At 38.8% G+C, this 18,581-nt stretch overlaps 1 pseudogene; it reads left to right on the top strand.

Moving 5' to 3' along the window:
* Positions 1-6,781: 6,781 nt before the first annotated feature.
* LOC123811305 lies at positions 6,782-11,071 on the top strand (annotated as a pseudogene).
* The last annotated feature ends 7,510 nt before the right edge of the window (positions 11,072-18,581 follow it).

The raw sequence follows: 18,581 nt of genomic DNA, 5'->3' as shown, positions 1-18,581 counted from the left end.
GTCTTGGAATTGAACCCACAAACTTTCAGTGTATGGACAATTGACCCACACTAGCCAGGGCTTCTTTCATTTTCTTACACTATACTTAACTACATAAGACTTTTAGTATTATATTAAATAAGAGTGGTGAACACAGATCTCTTTGCCTCATTCCCAATCTTAAAGGTGAAAGTCAGGCTTTTACCCATTAAATACCCATAAAAGTGTTGTTAGCTATAGGTTTTGTCATGAATTGATGTTGAACTTTATAAAATGCTTATTCTCCTTCAGTTGATATGATTATGTGATTTTTTCCCCAGCTTTTTAATATGGTGAATTACTTTAATAGTTATTAAATTTTGAACCAATCTTGCATCCCTAAAATGAACCTCACTTTATTATATTATGGTTTATAGTTATTTTGACATATATTTGTTAATATTATATTAAGATTCTTTTTAAAAATCTATATTCATGAGGGGTATTGGTTTTTAGTTTCCTTTTTTTGTACTCTCTTGGTCTGTTTTTGGCATTAGGGTAATAACTGGCTTCATATAATGAGTTGGTAAGAGTTTCCTTCCTTTATATTTTCTATACAATTGACATATAGTTTAATGTCAATTGTATAGAATTGACATTAATTCTTCTTTAAATATTTGGTACAATTCTCCAATAAAGCCATTCAGGCTTAGAAATTACTTTTTCAGGAGTTTTGAATTTCTTTCATAGTTATAGAGCCATTTAAATTAATTTATTTCACATTAGATTGTGGTAGTTGTGCTTTTCAAGAAATTAGTCCATTTCTTCTAAGTATTCAGATTTACATATGTAAACTTGTTCATAGTATTCTGTTGTCATCCTTCGGATGTCTGCTGGGTCTGTAATGATGCTCTTTGTTTCGTTCCTGATGTTGAATTATATCTTCTTTATTATTTTGTCTATCTTACTAGAGGTTTGCCAATTTTATTGATCATTTCAAAGAATTAGCTTTTTGTTTCATCAAATTTCTGTTTTCAATTTCATTGATTTATGCTCTTTATCATTTCCTACCTTCTGCTTGTTTTTTGGTTTATTTTACTGTTCTTTTTCAAATTTCTTGAGGGAATGCTTATATTACTAATTTGAAAATTTTCCTATTCTAATTTAGTATTATAAAATATCCTTGTCAGCACTGCTTTAGCTGCATCCCACAAATTTTGATGTTATATTTTAAATTTTATGCAATATATTTTAAAAATACCCCTTGATATTTCTTCTTTGACTCACAAATTACTTAGAAAAGTGTTGTTTAGTGTCCAAGTATTTGGATATTTTCCTGTTATTTTTGTTATTGATTTCTAGTTTGATTCCATTGTGGTCAGAGAACATACTGTGTATAACCTCAATTCTTTGAAAGTTGTTGGACTTTCTATTATGGCCCAGGATATGGTCTATTTTGATAAGTGTTCTGTGGGTGCTTGAAAAGAATGTGTACTCTCTTGTTGCTGGGTGGACTATTCTGTAAATGTCAGTTAGGTCCTATTCATTAATGTTTTTCTTCACCCTTGTTGATTTTCTCTCTGGTTGTTCTATGAGCTTTCAAGAGAAGGGCACTGAAGTCTCCAACTACAATTCTGGATTTTTCTATTTCTTCTTCCAGTTTTGTCAGTTTTTGCTTCACATATTTCACAGCTCTGTTGTTTGGTGGTAGATATGTATTTAGGATTGCTATGTCTTCTTGTTGGATTGACACTTTTATAATTGTACCTGATATATTCTTTTTTCTGAAGTCTACTTTATTTGATATGTTAATACAGACAATTCTGCTTCGTTTTGATCGATGTTATTATGGTATATATTTTTCTATCCTTTAACTTTCTATTTATTTTTATTGTTTTTGAAGTTAGTTTCTTGTATAGGATATAGCTGGGTCATTCCCCTCCCCCACCATCAACCTTATTTTTTTTAAATTAGTGTATATAGGCCATTTATATTTAATGTAATTATTGGTATAATTATTTACCAATTTATTGCTTGCTAATTTATTTGCTGTTTTATGTTTGTTCCTGCAGTTTTTACTTTTTCTGTTTTCTTTTACTTATCTCACTGTGGGTTACTTAAATATTTTTTAAGAATCTCATTTTAATTTATCTCTCGTGTTTCTGAGTGTATTTCTTTGAATAAATTTTAAGTGATTGTTCTAGGTGTTTCATTATACATACATACTTATCACAGTCTACTTATCACAGTCTCATTATACGTACATACTTACCACAGTCTGTTATACGTATGTACTTATCACAGTCTACTGGTATCAACATCTACTGGTTCAAATGCATAGAAAACTTAACTTCCTTTATGTCTCTTTACCTTCCCCTGTTTATAATGTAATTATCTTAAATATTTCTCTATATCTATTAACAACCACATCAGACAATGTTATAACTTTTGCCTTGACTGTCAAATATAATTTTGAAAACTTAACAGAAAGTCTATGTATTTATCCATATTTTATTATGTCCATTGTTCTTTCTTCCTTTTGGATGTATTAAAGTATTTCCTCCTCAAGTGACCCTAGAAGGTAGGCACTATTATTACCTTGATGAAGAAACTGAAGCACAGAGAAGGTAAGTCACTTGATCAAGATCATTCAGCTGGTAAAGGAAAGAACAGTTAGGATTAGAATCTTAAGTAGCTGGTTTCAGAGCCCAAGTTCTAAGTTTCTTTAGTAAGAGAGAATGAAGGAAACTTGCAGAGCAAAAAAAAAAGAAGGAAGTTAAAGAAAATGAGAGTCCTAATAGCATCTGAGTCCTTGGTTCTAGTCCTTGAGGTCTGAGCTTTTCTGTTCTTGCTTTCCTGAAGCTTAATTCTTCAGCTCCGCCTTTGATGTTGTGAGATATCCAGTGTCATTCTAATAAAAAGTGAAATTGGAGAGATTCAGCTGGAGGGGCTGAGTGGTTCCTGGGAAACTGAGGCTTCACTGAACCCTGATATCTGGGGATCTGTCATGTGGGGTGTATGGGCATGGCCACAGGTGATTGAGTAGGATTTCTGCTGCCTTGCTTGTGGGAGGGGATGGGGCTGTGGAGGTCACTGATGCAGAATGAGCATGGGAGTGTGAGCTGCAGTAGTCTCCTTTGTCTTGAACTTGCCTTTCCTGGATCCTAGGTCTCCCCCATGCTTCTTGCCCTGAGATCTGTGTGGGTTCACCCACAGCCTGCCTGAGCTGGGCTGCTCTGAGTACCGGTTCCTTCTGGTGGGCCTGTCTCCCTTCTCCAGCCTGAGGCCTACTAGCAATTGTTTCTGCTACATTCTCATCAACGACCCACCCCTTGCACTCTCTATGCATGTGCCAGACCATCTTCCAACTGGGAAGTGGCTCTATTATTTGTTTTCTCTGCTGGAGGTCAGGTAGAGAAAATTCCATAGCCAGGATGACTGCTTTCAGAATGAATGTATGATTTCTGACCTCAGCTGGGTTCTCAATACTAAAAATAATCTTTTTCTTCCCTTAGGCAGTACTTTTTAGGGACCCCATGCCAACAGCTCTGAGCACTAGCCAGCTCCTTGAGCCCCATCTCCCCTCAGTCTCTGTAATCTTCTTCTTCACAGCTTGGGCCAGAGATGGGATGTGTACAGGCTGAATAGTTAATGAAGGCAGTACATGGTATGCCCAAAATGTGAAAAGAAAGAATTACAGAGTTCTCAAATCACACTGTGAAATTGGTTTCTGTGCTTCAGGTCTAAGGTGTACAAAGTTACTGAAAAGAGGCAATTTGGATCTCAGGCCTGGATTATTGTTTTAACATATCTGAAAAGAATGAATCCTTTTACAAGTACCTTGGTCAGTCATGAAAGCCCAGGGAAAATGAAGTCGCAAAAGCAATCTCTGAGATTAACCATTTCAGTCATTCAGCAATTGCAATTGATCACATACACTCATTGGATCCCCCAGTGGGACCCCAGAGAGGAGGAAAATATGGCAAATTTGAACTTTGTGGTGCAGCAGCTGCAGCAACACAGGGAACAATGAAACCCGAACATGGCACTCACCAGCTTTTCAATAACATTTCACACAGTCTTTACATATGGGACTCTGATTGCTAAGAAGTAAGTTTGGCAGCTCTGAGGGTGACTGTGTTGACAAGTTCCCAATTTGTATCTTTAGCTCTTTTGCTTGAACTTCAAACTTGTGTATCCAAATGTTTATGCAATTTTTGTTTGTGAGTATTGAACAGATAGCTCAAACTTGAGACAATCCAAACTTAACTCTTCCTTCTGTCTAAAATATGTTTCATCCACAGTCACCTCCAGCACAGTTAATGTTTATGCTATTGCTTAAATTGTTCTTCAGCATTTAATGAAGACATCTCAGTGATCAGTTTTTTTCAGCTGCTTTTCCTACCATAAACTTATCCTCTTTTAGTTCTCTGGCTAGTAGCTTGTTTCCAATCTTTCCTGGGCATTCCAGGATTTGGTCTCTCATCCTGGGGGAGGCTGAGTTGGGCTGGCCAGGACTTGAAGATCTTAAGGGAGGAAGCTCAGGGGTCATCCTGGAAGCCTGGATGGCAGGAAATCAGAGTGGTGACCAACCACAATGGCCTGGGTTCAAGTCCTGGCTTCACCACTTACTTGCTATGAGACCTAGCAAGTTATTTACCATCCACAAGATTCAGATCCTTATCAGTAAAATGGTTGTTTTAACAGTATCAACCCAGGGGAGAGAAGTGTTCACTAAAGGAGCACATACATAGTTACTGGCACACGGTGAAAGCTCAAGTAACTACTGGTGGTTACTCTTCCATGAGCCAGAAATAAAAAAGTAAAATTGATTGGAAAGCCTAAAGAAATTCTCCTGAAATTTATAAATAACCATACATAAAATAACCCATTGAAGAGTTAAAGTGGAAAAAATGAAGTAAAATGGTGCTTTACTCCATATTTTTTTACATTATTCATCCCTTAATTCATCACATATTTTTTGGATATACTCTGTATGCCCGCCACTGTTCTAAATGCTGGAAAAAACCCCAACCAGGAAACAGACAAAAATTCCTGTCCTTTTGGAACTAACCTTCTAATGGGGGTCAGATATCAAACAAAATATGCAAATAAATTATATTTCAGGTTGGAAGAAAGGACATCATTCATTTGGAATCTTAAATAGGGTGATAATGGAAGGCACATAACGCTATATTCTGAGTTGGGGAAGATACAAAAGTAGGATTTTAAAATATAGTCCCTGTCTTCCAGAAATGTACAATCTGGTTAAGGAGACAAGTGGCATTCACATATCAATCAGTGATGAAACAAACAATGCATTATGTGAATATCTGATGGAGACAAGCAATGTTCTAGAAGATCAGAGAAGTTAGAGAGCAGGGGAAGGCTGTGGCCCCGGGATTTGTTGGCAGGAGTGGTCTGGAAAAGTCTCATGAAGGGAGTGGAATTTAGCTGGAAATAGTGAAGTGAGTTTCCCTGTATACTCCTTCCCCTCTGGTTAGCTGCTGGGAAGCAGCGTCACAATGGGCTAAAATGAAATATTAATCATGGCCTTTTCCAGGAAGATGCTGTGATGAGAAGATACTGTAACAAGGAACAGAAAACCATTATAGTGGCTTTAAAGGGCCCTGACATAGCCTGTCGGTGGGCTGCAGGGAGAGCACAGCTTTCAGGTCAAGGTAGTAACCTGCCACCAAATCTTTGTTAGCATGAAAACATGAATATGAAAATGTGTGTATAGCATGGCCCTGTTAAGCAGCAGGAGGTTCTTCTGGATCTCTTTCCTAAGTCTCTGAATTTGCACCTTTTCTCTAGAGATATGGTCAGGTAGGTCCCACTTAAGGGTCTGTGTTAGAGGAGCCTCAGGGAGGGTATCCAGGTGCAAACTGGGGCCTCAGAAAGGTGAATTCCTGGTACCTATTTTAAGCTGAATTGCAAGGAGAGAAAGAGGTCAGGATGTGACAATCAGTAAACAGATTAGTTCTTCGGGCCTAAATGAGTGTCAAATCTCCAAGGAGTCAAGCACATTATATTCACTACTGCTTGGTGAGGCAGGCTCTGAATTGCTCTAATACAGTAGATGGGAGAGAAAAAAAACAAAAACAAATGAAATGCTGAGATAATTGGGGCCTTAAATGAGCCACCAGAAGACTGAGAATGGAGGAAGGAAGAATTCTTGGTCTTGTTCCTGTTCTCCAGGGGAATTGCTGTTGGAGTCTTACCTTTCTTTTCTCGTGGCTGTTTGGCCTTCAACTTGAACTAATATCCAGTGTGAGTCATGTGCTGGGTAAAGACAATGGTCCTTGTAAAATGCTGTGGTTAAAACATTAGGTTTGAATAAAGATAGGCCTGGGTTCTCATCCTGGCTCCCTCTATTAGTAGCTCTGTGGGCAAGTTGCAACATCTCTCTGAGCCTGTTTCCTCATCTGAAAAACGGATATAACAATGTGATAGGGCGTGATGTCTGCAACCCACTCTTCAATGATTCAGCAAAAATGATAATGATCTGTGCATGCATGTGTATCTGTATCTACCTATCAGGAGAAAAATAAAATAAATGGGGCAAAATATTAGCAACTCATGAGTCCAGGTGAAAGGGTGCATAAGCATTCACTGTACTGTTCTCACAACTTTTATGCAAGTTTGAATATTTTTTGAAATACAAAGTTAAAAACTTCTCTAGAAGACTTCTGCTGTTGCCAACATGGAATAAAGGTCTAGATTTACCCTTCTGCCCGAAACAACAAAATTGAAAGAAACCCCCAAGAAATAACCATGTAAATATATAAAGCAATGGTTTTTAAGACATAGACATGAGACAATGAATCAGTGTTTTCTGAGAGGTGAGAAGCAAGTAAGGTGAGTCCCTCAATTGCTCCAGCTTACTGCCTCAGAATAGTTTCCAGGGCATAACACTCAGGTGGAGCCTGGCAAAACTTTAGGTTTAAGGAAATAGAGAAGGATGTTCAGGGAGACCAAAGCAACTAGAGTGTGCAGGAGAGTCTTGGGGAGGAGAGAGCTGTGCAGAGAAAACTTTGGATGTCTGCAGAGGGTTCCTGTCAAGAATTGAGCTGAGCTCTGTTCTGGCGGGTCAGTTGATTGGAGTGTCATCCCATAAACCGAAAGGTCTCTAGTTCAATTCCTGGTCAGGACTCGTGCCTAGGTTGCAGTTTGGTTCACAGTCAGGGAGCGTGCGTGAGGTAACTGAATGATGTTCCTCACATGGCTATTTCTCTGCCTCTCTCTTTCCCTCCCTTCCCCTCTCTCTAAATTCAATAAGCATGTCTGTGGGTGAAGATAAAAAACAAGCAATTTAGCTGAGTACTGATCAACATAAGTGTGAGAAACCTGAGAGGTTTAGAAGTAACAGTACAAGGCTGGAACAGTGCCCATTCCCAATGGCCAGACTGAAAAACCTCATGACTCAGGGAGCACTGGGTCATGCACACAGAAAGGCTTTGTTTCAGTAGTGAGGAGTAGGTAGCCGTAGATGGAGCACTTCTCAGGACCCTCCCAAAATATAAAAACAAAACCTAAAAGGATCAAACTATTTACAAATAACTTAATTGTATCCCAGAACTAAGCTCAAGAATATTTAAAAAAATACAAAAATATCTATACCAACAAGGTAAAGTTTATAATGTCTAGCATCCAATAAAAATGTACCAGTGTGAAAAAAAAAGAAAATATGACCTATATAAAAAATTGTGGACTTCCAGCCAAGATGGAGGCATAGGTAGATACACTGGTAGATACGACCTCTATGAGGAGATTGTGCCTCCTCGCACAACCAAAAGAAGGACAACAACAAATTTAAAGATAAAAACCAACCAGAACTGACAGAAAATCCAATTGTATGGAAGTCTAATAACCAAGGAGTTAAAGAAGAAATATTCATCCATACCTGTAGGAGGGGCGGAGATGGGCAGCCAGGCAGAGAGGACTCGCAGCAAGGTGGTGGCTGGGGGACTGGAAAAACTTGTGGGGGTTGAGGCAACAGTGGGAGAAACTCCCAGCCTCACAGGATAGCTGTTGGAGAGACCCAGAGGGTCCTAGAACATATACAAACACACCCACCCAGGAATCAGCACCAGAAAGGCCCAATTTGATTGTGGGTAGTGGAGGAAGTGACTGAAAGCTGGCAGAGAGCTGAGCAAGGGGCACTGTTCCCTCTTGGACCCCTCCCCCACATACAGCATCACAATGTAATAATGTAGGTTGCCCCACCCTGGTAAATACCTAAGGCTCTGCCCCTCACTACATAATGGGCGCATCAAGACAAAAAAAAAAATGGCCCAAATGAAAGAACAGTTCAAAGCACCAGAAAACCTACAACTAAGCAACGAAGAGATAGCCAACCTATCAGATGCACAGTTCAAAACACTGGCTATCAGGATGCTTCAGGAACTAGCTGGGTACTTCAATAGCATAAAAAAGACCCAGGCAGCAATGAAGGTTGCATTATGTGAAATAAAGAAAAACGTACAGAGAACCACCTGTGACAGGAAGGAGACCAAGACTCAAATCAATGGTTTGGAGCAGAAGGAAGAGGAAACATTCAACCAGAAAAGAATAAAGAAACAGGAATTCAAAAAATGAGGAGAGGCTTAGGAACCTCCAGGACAACTTTAAACATTCCAATAGCCAAATCATAGGGGTTCCAGAAGGAGAAGAGGAAGAGCAACAAGTGGAAAAGTTATTTGAACAAATAATGAAGGAGAACTTCCCTAATCTGGCAAAGGAAATAGACTTCCAGGAAGTCTAGGAAGCTCAGAGAGTCCCAAAGAAGCTGAACCCAAGGAGGAACATACCAAGGTACATCATAATTAACTTACTGAAGATTAAACATAAGGAGAGAATCCTGGAATCAGCAAGAGAAAAGGAGGCAGTTACCTACAAAGGAGTTCCCATCAGACTGTCAGCTGATTTCTCAAAAGAAATATTGCAGGCAAGAAGGGGCTAGAAAGCAGTATTCAAAATCATGAAAGGCAAGTACCTACATCCAACATGGCTCTATCCAGCAAAGCTATCATTTATAATAGAAGGGCAGATAAAGTGCTTCTCGGATAAGGCTCAGTTAAAGGAGTTCATCATCACCAAGCCCTTATTATATGAAATGTTAAAGGGACTTATCTAAGACAAAGATAAAAAATATGTACAGTAAAATGACAGCAAACTAACAGCTATTAACAAATGAACCTAAAAAACAAAAACAAAACCCCAAAACAAACTAAGCAAACAACTAGAACAGGAACAGAACCACAGAAATGGAGATCACATGAAGGGTTATCAGTGGGAAATTGAGAGGGGGAAAGGGCAGGGAAGGTACAGAGAATAAGTAACATAAATGGTAGGTAGAAAATAGACAGGGGGAGGTTAAGAATAGTATAGGAAAAGTAGAAGCAAAAGAACTTATATGTACGACCCACGGACATGAAATAAAGGGGGGGAATGTGGGTGGGAGGGGTGTGCAGGGCAGAGGGAAATAAAGTAAGGAAAATGGAATAACTGTAATAGTATAATCAATAAAATGTAGTTTAAAAAATTGTGGCCTGCCCTGGCTGGGTGCCTCATTAGGTTGGAGTGTCATCCCATACACCAAAAGGTTGAGAGTTCAATTCCCAGTCAGGACACATATCTAGGTTGCAGGTTCCATCCCTGGTTGGGGTGTGTACTGAAGACAACCAATCAATATTTCTCTCTCACATCAATGTTTCTCTCTTTTTCCCTAAAATCAATAAATACATCCTCAGGTGAGGATTGAAAACAAACAAACAACAACAACAACAATCAACTGTGGCCTCATCCCTGTCAGCAGAGGCCAAGTGAGGAGCATAGACTTGGTGGCCAGAGCAAGTGTTAGCCATCCCCTGTCAACCTGGCTACCATTTCTGCAGCTTCTGTGTGTTTGAAGAGCAGTGCCTGAGAAATAATACTTCTCCAGTCAACAGTGATCAAAGTGATGGTCACCAAAACTCTCTTGAGGCCGAGTTCCATGCAAAAGAGAAATACAAAGAGGTAATTAAAATTCTTTTAAAATCATCTGACTTTACCTGACTGGTGTGGCTCAGTGGATTGAGCACCAGCCTGCGGACTGAAAGATTGCCAGTGCAATTCCCCATCAGGGCACATGCCTGGGTTGCAGGCCAAGTCCCCAGCAGGTGGTGTGTGAAAGGCAACTAATCAATTTTTCTCTTGCACATGGATGTTTTTCTCCTCTCAGAAACAAATAAATAAAATATTTAAAAAATAAAGTCATCTGAGTTTGTTTCAAAACTTGGGTAAATTGTTATCTCAGATGGCTGCAAAGTGCCTTACATTACTCCTGTATTTCCAATGGAAAGAAAATGTTAAATAATTCCCAGGTTGCTTTTTTTTCCAAAAATAATCTTTCTGAATCCTCCGAAAATAAAAAAGTAGTATACTACTTCTGGACTCTTACTGTTGTAACAAAAGAAATTTTTAAATATACATCTTTACAAAACCCAGAAAATTTAAAGCAGTTTTTGACTCCCGTTGACACTGTTTTTGAAGTCTTTTATAATTCTTTACTTTCTCAGCATTTTGAAAATCTCTAAGACACTTCCAAAATAATAAGCAGCTTGATATGTTTCCTGGAATTGTTTGAACTTTGTGTACCTTCCAGAATCCACCTGGAGTTACCTTTCACCTGCCACAGGATTTTATTTTTGAAAACTTCTTGTGTTCTAGACATTATTACCTGGCCTATTCGGGCTTTCGTCAAAATGAAGTTCATTATATTCATTAACAAGTACCTTCTCTGGAAAGTGCGTGAAGACCTTTGTCGGGGATCTGTCCCTGTCGTCAAACACCAGATTATCATTTAGATGTGGACCCACTGGCTGTAGCTGATGCTGTTTTGCAAACTGTGGATCTGGGCTTATTGAGGACATTGTTTGTTCATGGAAAACCTTCCTGCTTTGGAGGTGGTGAAGTTCAGCTTGGGTGTGAGCATAACCCTGGTCCCAATCATGTAACTCTAAGAGCAGCGAGCGTACTTATAATTAAATCCTTAGAAATTAAGTTTTAAAATTGTGCTTCAGCAAAGGAAGTGAAAGTTGCAAGGAGGCACCCCACTCTTTCCCTGTAGGGGTGGTGTTGCCCAGAATGACTCCCTCTATGATGTCAGTGAAGGCCACGTGGGTAGCTGGAACTGTCACCCACACCCAGCAATGAGGTACTTCTGTACTGGATGTTTGTCTATGGAGACCAAATGGGGAACATGGACTTCCACTCCCACCTGGCAGTAATGAGTCAGCTACTCCTTTTTTTCTGATGGCATGGTGTCAAAAGTAGCTTGCTAAAACAGAAAATTTAAATAAAATCTACAGTATTATAACATAAATTCCAAAATGTTCAGGATATAGTAGAAAATCATTAACCATGTCATGAACCAGGAAAATATCAACTTGAATGAGAAAAAATAGTCAATAGATGCCAATATTGAGATGATACAGAAGTAGACAAAAATTTCAAAGGAGCTATTATAGAAATTCTTCAGTGAGAAGTTATAAACGTGCTTACAACAAATGAAAAGTAGAACAAGTCAGTGAAGAAACCAAAGATATAAAAAAGAACTGAATGGAAAATTAAAACTAAAAAATGACCAAAATTTGAGAAACTAGTGACTAAAATTTAACTAAATTTGACAAGAGACATAAACCTAACGACTCAAGAAACCAGTGAATCCCAAACAGTATAATCTGAAGTAATTCACAGCAAGGCACATTGTAATCCACCTTCTGAAAACTGAAACAAAGCAGAAAGAGAAAAAATGGCACATTGCCCCTGGGAAAAACGATTTGAGTGATAGCAACTTTTCTTAAGAAACCAGTGAGGCTTGAAGGAAGTGGCAAAAACATTTTTTAAGTGCTAAAAGCAAAGAACTGTCAGCCTAGGATCCTATGTTAAAGTGAAAACATTATTCAGGAATAAAGGGAGACATCAAGACATTCTTAGATGAAAGAAAACAGCGAGAATTTGTGACTAGCAGACCTACCCTACCCTAAAAGAGTGGCTGGAGGAAGTTATTGAAACAGAAAGATAAAAGGAATCTTGGAAAATCAGAAAGGAAGAAAGAACTATGGAAAAAATAAAAACATGACCACAGCTGTTCACTATTTGAAAAGATCATCACAATGCTCATAAAATAATCCAAGAAGCTATTTGAGAGTAACATACTGCCTTTTAAAGAGACTAGTGCCTTTAGATGGAGAGCAGGATGACAGCTAGTGGGTGGGGGGAGGTGAGGGTTGGAGGGATTGAGCGACGAGGAAAAAGGACTCATGGACATAGACTACAGTGTAGTGATTACTGTGGGGAAGGAGGTATAGCGGGACTAAAAGGTAATGGAAAAAATACAACAAAGATTAAATAAAAAAAAGAAAGCAGAATTCCCTGAAAGAAAAAAAAATAGACCAGTGCTCATGCTCAATGGTAATGATCTCAGGCAGAAATCCATGTGAGATCTCCAGGTCGATATACTCATCTAAGATATTAACATTTAACACAAACCACTTTTATGATGCTGTAAGTTTCAATGTTTTATAGATACATATCTTAATCACCATGCATACCATTCCTGCTTCTATTTTTGGTAAACAGAATGACTATTTTCACATGATATGAAAATGCTAGATTGTCAACAGCTTCTGTGGGGCTTCATGGTTTGCTGTGACCTCTTTGATGGTTTCATCATTGCATTAAAGTATCACAATTTACCAAATGTAATTTTCCAGACATTTCTAAGCCATTTTTCCTGCTTTCTGATGTTTAAGACAGAAATGTTATTTTATAAGCAAACTGAATACGAAATAATGGAGTTGCCAATTTGTAAACTGAGCATATTTTATATGCGTAGGTTGCATGCATTAGCATTTCACTGCAACAGTCAATTGCACATGTAATCATAGTTTTTGAGTAGTTTGATTCAGTATTTGGCTCTTGAGAAAATTAGTTTTTGTTTGTTTCCATCCAGTATTCTTTTTTAAAAAACAGCTTACTTTAATTTCATAAATTTGAAGTTTTGAACTTGCTTTTTCTTTTCCTATATTGAATTCCTTTTGAGGTTACAAAGCTTTTAGGAGCAGAACCAAACAATTCCTTTATATCTTTGAGCTGTTTAATAATTTTATGAACATTCTATGCTATTCTATAGAGAACTTTTGGTTTTTCATTTGCTCGTATTTTCTTTATCCATTTGTGTCTTTGAGTAAATAAAGGACATAAAGTATGAAATGTTTTTATAGTACAATAAATTAAATGCACTACTCTTGATTTAACTATGATTAAAATGTCCATAATAAGAAAACAACACCTTCCCTGGCTGGTGTGGCTCAGTGGATTGAGTGATGGCCTGCAAACCAAAGGGTTGCCAGTTTGATTCCCAGTCAGGGCACATGCCTGGGTTTCAGGCCAGGTCCCCAGTTGGGGGTGTGTGAGAGGCAACCGATTGATGTGTCTCTCACACGTTGATGTTTCTCTCCCTCTCTTTCTCTCTCTCTTTCCCTCTCTCTAAAAGTAAACAAATAAAATCTTAAAAAAACCCCAAAATATCCTTCCTCAAAATGGGCCAAATATTTGAACTGCCACTTCATCAAAGAAGACATGTGGATGGCAAGTAAGTATATGCAAAGATGCTCAACATCATTGATCATTAGGGAATTGAATTGCAAATTAAACCACGATAAAAGACTACTGTTTTTCTATTAGAATGGCTGAAGTTGAAAACACTGACCATACCAAGTATTTGAAAAGAGATGAACCATTTGAAACTCTCACACATGCTGGTGGGAATATAAAATGGTACAGCTATTTGGAAAACAGTTTGAAAATATCTTAAAAATGTAAACATATACCTACTATGTGATCTAATCATTCTATTATAAATATTTACTCAAGAGAAGTGAAAGAATTTGTCCATATAAAGAGTTTAGATGAATGTTTTCAGAAGCTTTATTTGTAATACTAAAAAACTTGAAACAACCTGCATATCCATCAATAGGCAAATGAATAAACAAATTGTGGGGTATCTACACAATGGAACACTGCTTAGCAATGAAGAGAAGTACAGTATTCATACATGCAGCAACATGGATGAATCTCAAAATGTTGAGTAAAGAAGCCAGACAAAAAAAGAGTACTACATATTATAACATTATACATATAAATTATATAAAATCCAAAGTAATCTATAGTGACAGAAATCAGAACAGTGGTTACCTAGCCATGGAGAAGGGGATTTAGAGAGAGGAATTACAAGAAAACTTTTGGTTTAAGGGGACAGTGGGAAGGGTTCACAGGAACAAACTTAAAGGACACATGGTCATAGACTAAGGGGAGGGTGGTAATGGGAGGGAAGTGGGGAGGGTGGGAGGGGGGATTGGATTGGGAGTAAAAAGGAGAAAACTGTATTTGAACAATGATTTAAAAATAATAATAATAATTAAAAAAAAAGAAAACTTTTGGGAGTGATGGATATATTTATTACCTTGAATGTAGGAATAGTGTCATAGGTGTATCTGCATGTAATGACTTATGAAATTGTACACTATAAATTATATATTGATTATATCTCAATAAAGTTTTAAAAACTTAAAAACCATCTCTAGGAAGATTATGGGATATATCAGTCACATATTAATTAGTTTTCTATTTTCACATTTTTTAATTAAAAAATTTTAAATAATATTTTATTGATTATGCTATTAAAGTTGTTCTGATTTTCCCCATTTGCCTCCCTCTACCAAGAACCCCTCACTCCCTCAGGAAATACCTCCACCATTGTTCATGTCCATGGGTCATGTGTATAAGTTCTTTGACTATTCCATTTCTTATATAGTACTGTACATCCCCATGGCTATTCTGTAACTACATATTTGTGCTTCTGAATCCCCTCATCTCTTCATCTCTTCCCCCAAACACCTCCCATCTGCAAATATCAAAACCCTCTCTGTATCCAAGATTCTGTCTCTGTTCTTCTTGTTCCCTTAGTTTGTTTTTTGGATTCCATTGTTGATATACATGTAGTTATTGCCATTTTATTGTTCATAGTTTTGACCTTTTCCTTAAATGAGTCCCTTTAATATTTCATATAATAATGATTTGGTGATGATGAACTCCTTTAGTTTTGCTTTTTTTTTTTGTTGTTTTTTTTTTTTGGTCTGGGAAACTCTTTATCTGTCCTTTAATTCTAAATGATAGATTTGTGGGGTAGAGCAATCTTGACTGTCAGTCCCTGCTTTTCATGAGTATTTCTTGTCAATCCCTTGTAGCCTACAAAGTTTCTTTTGAGAAATCAGCTGACAGTCTTATGGGAACTCCCTTGTAGGTAACTAACTGCTTTTCTCTTGCTACTTTTAAGATTCTCTGTCTTTAAACTTTGGCATTTTAATTATGATGTATCTTGGAGTGGGCCTCTTTGCACCCATTTTGTTTGGGACTCTCTGTGCTTCCTAGACTTCCATGTCTATTTCTTTCACCAAATTAGGGGAGTTTTCTTTCATTATTTTTTCAAATAGGCTCCTAATTTCTTGCTCTTTCTCTTCTCCTTTTGGCACCGCTATGATGCAAATATTGGAATGCTTGAAGTTGTCCCAGAAGCTGCTTATACTATCCATGTTTTATTTGACTCTTTTTTTCTTCCTGTTGTTCTGACTGGTTGTTTTTTGCTTCCTTATGTTCCAAACCATTGATTTAGTTCTCAGCTTTATCTGCTCTACTGTTGTTTCCTTGTAAATTGTTCTTTATTTCAATTAGTGCATCCTTCATTTCTGACTGGGTCTTTTTGTTGCTATTGAGGTCCTTACTAAGTTCCTTGAGCATCCTTATAACCAATGTTTTGAACTCCACATCTGATAGATTGCTTATCTCCCTTTTGTTTAGTTCTTTTTCTGGAGCTTTGATCTGTTCTTTCATTTGGGTCATGTTTCTTTGTCTCCTCATTTTGGCAGCCTCCCCGTGTTTGTTTCTATGTATTAGGTAGAGCTGCTTTGACTCTTTGTCTTGGTAGTGTGACCTAATGTAGTAGGTGTCTTATAGGGTACAGTGGCACAGCCTCCCCTATCACCCAAGCTGGGTACTCAAGGTACACCCTTTGTGTGGGCTAAGTACACTATTCCCTTGTAGTTGAGCCTTGATTGCTGTTGGCAGATCAATGGGAGGGATTCACCCAGGCCACTCAGCTGCAAGAAATGGCTGTGACCATTGACTACCAATCTCTACTCACTGTGGAGGATCTGTTATGCAGGGGCAGGTTAATGGTGCTCTGACGTGGTATAGCTGTCCACTGGGTGCACAGGTTCTGGGGTTTCCTGGGTGGTGTAGGCCAAGGTCATTCCCCTCCTGTGTGCTGCCTGGGGATACCTGGCATGAGCTATAAAGCAATTTGAGATGGCTGCTACTTGTGCTGGGTTCAGAGATACCTAGGAGGAGCCAACCTCTGCTTGCCTTGATGCCAGACACTTGAGTTTCTCTATGTGTACACTTGGTGTCTTTTAAGCTGCTAATCTGGTGCTAGAGCTCAGTGGGAGTGAGTCTGAGTGAGTGAGTTCATGTGTGGGTTCTTTAAGAAGAACTGCTTGGGGCTCTAGAAGTTTCTTCCACTGACTTAATCCCTGCTGTTTTTTGTAGGCAGAAGTTGTGGGGACTTATCTTCCTGGCACTGGAACCCTGGACTGGGGTACCCGAGACTCCTCACTCCCGAGATATTCCTCCTGAATTTTTACCCACCACACATAGATCTGGGACCAGCCCATTCCACATCTCTGCCCCTCCTACCAGTTTGGATGGATGTGGTTTCTTTAATTCTGTAGTTGTTAGACTTCCATTTGACTTGATTTCTGATGGTTCTGAGTGATGGGTGTGCTATATTTTAGTTGTAATTTTATGTTTTTTTAAAAGATTAATTAATTTATTTTTAGACAGCAGGAAAGAGAGGGAGAGAAACATCAATGTGTGGTTGCCTCTTGTGTGCCCCCTGCTGGGGACCTGGCCCACAACCCAGGCATGTGCCCTGACTGGAAATTGAACTGGCAACCCTTTGGTTCACAGGCCCGGTGCTCAATCCACTGAGCCACACCAGCCAGGGTTTAGTTGTAATTTTGATGTGGTTGTTCGAGGAATTGAGCCACACTTATCTATGCTACCATCTTGACTGGAAATCTATTAGTTTTCTAAGCTTTCTTCTTCTGTGAGGGTCAGGTAGAAAAAATAAAGGGAAGTAGATTTTAGTTCAATAGAATAAAAATAATTCTAAGAAGAATTAAAAGTGGGATGAATCACTTGCATTTCTCATACTGTGCAAGTTGAAGAGAGATTGTGTAATGGTTCTTTGGAAATGTGGGGTTTATGAGTTGTATTAAGAGTCTAACGTTTAGGTCCTCTCAGGATCCATAGGACATCCCCTCAGTCTCTTCCTTGCTGCTTGTCCTCCTTTCTGAACTCCTTCCTTGGGAAACTCTGCTCTTTCAACCCTCCTCATTGGTAGGTTCAGGCACCATCTTACAGATGTTCTTGGTGCCTCAGGCAGCTTTCTCTGAGTGTTTATCTGTGAACCTCCTGGAAGAGATCTGTTTATGCTGATTATTCTGGGACCCATGTCAGACTCAAAGGATCAGAATCTCTGGGGAAGGAGCCCAAATATCTGCATTCTAACAAGCTCTCTGGCTGCTGCCTCTGCATCTGGAGTTGAGAAGCTCTTGCTCTGTGGCCTCTGAAGTTGCTCAGAACCTCCTTTCAGCATCTCCACCTACTTTCCATTCTTCTTGAATCATTGTCACTTTTCCTCAAATGCCAGTGGCATACATAATGGGTTGTCCACTGCCTTTCCACTGCAGGTGTTCAATATGTGATAGCTAGTTTCTAGGGTCTGTCACAGGACCTAATGATTATTTAGAACCATATATGGCAGGAAAATGAGTTTAGAATTCTAAATAATCCTTAAAAAGATTAAAAAAAAGATTTCATTTATTTATTTTTAGAGAGGGGGAAAGGAGGGAGAAAAAGAGGGAGAGAAACATCAATGTGAGAGAGAAACATTGACTGGTTGCAATCCAGGCATGACCCCTGACTGGGAATTGATCCACTCACCTTTTGCTTTGTGGGATGATGCCCAACCAACTGAGCCACACTGGTTGGGGCAAAAAGATTTTGTAAAATGGCTTGAGAATAAAAGCTATGGGTAATCTGGGGCTCCCTGTACAGTTATTGCTTAAATTATTGAAGCTGTTGAGTATTTGGAAATCACATCCCCTAAACAAATTGGCTGTGTCATTGGTCATAAAAGGATACGGTCCTGTGGGGTCCCATGGGTAGGAACAAACAGGACCATGGAAAGAGAATAGGGAAAGAGAACAGGGATTGCATGAGCCAGTAGGAAACGTTTGGCCTTTGGGGTCAGGAGCATGTGAAGAGCAGCTGCTCCCTGTGAGCTGGGCATTTGGGACTTGCTGGGGGACAGACAAGGTCTTGGCTGACTGATTGTCATTGAAACCACTCATCAGAGGCCTGAGTACACTCTTCTGGGAAGGCGAGCACTCATCTGTCACATGGAAGGCTTTGCTGATCTCTGACACTGGATATTTCCCCTTGCCCTGGTGCCA

This window comes from Phyllostomus hastatus, unplaced genomic scaffold (assembly GCF_019186645.2).
Source record: "Phyllostomus hastatus isolate PE091 unplaced genomic scaffold, TTU_PhHast_1.1 phas_scaffold_78, whole genome shotgun sequence".
Lineage (NCBI taxonomy): Eukaryota > Metazoa > Chordata > Mammalia > Chiroptera > Phyllostomidae > Phyllostomus > Phyllostomus hastatus.
The sequence above is the reverse complement of the archived record's forward strand: the minus strand, read 5'-3'. Positions and strand labels throughout refer to the sequence as shown.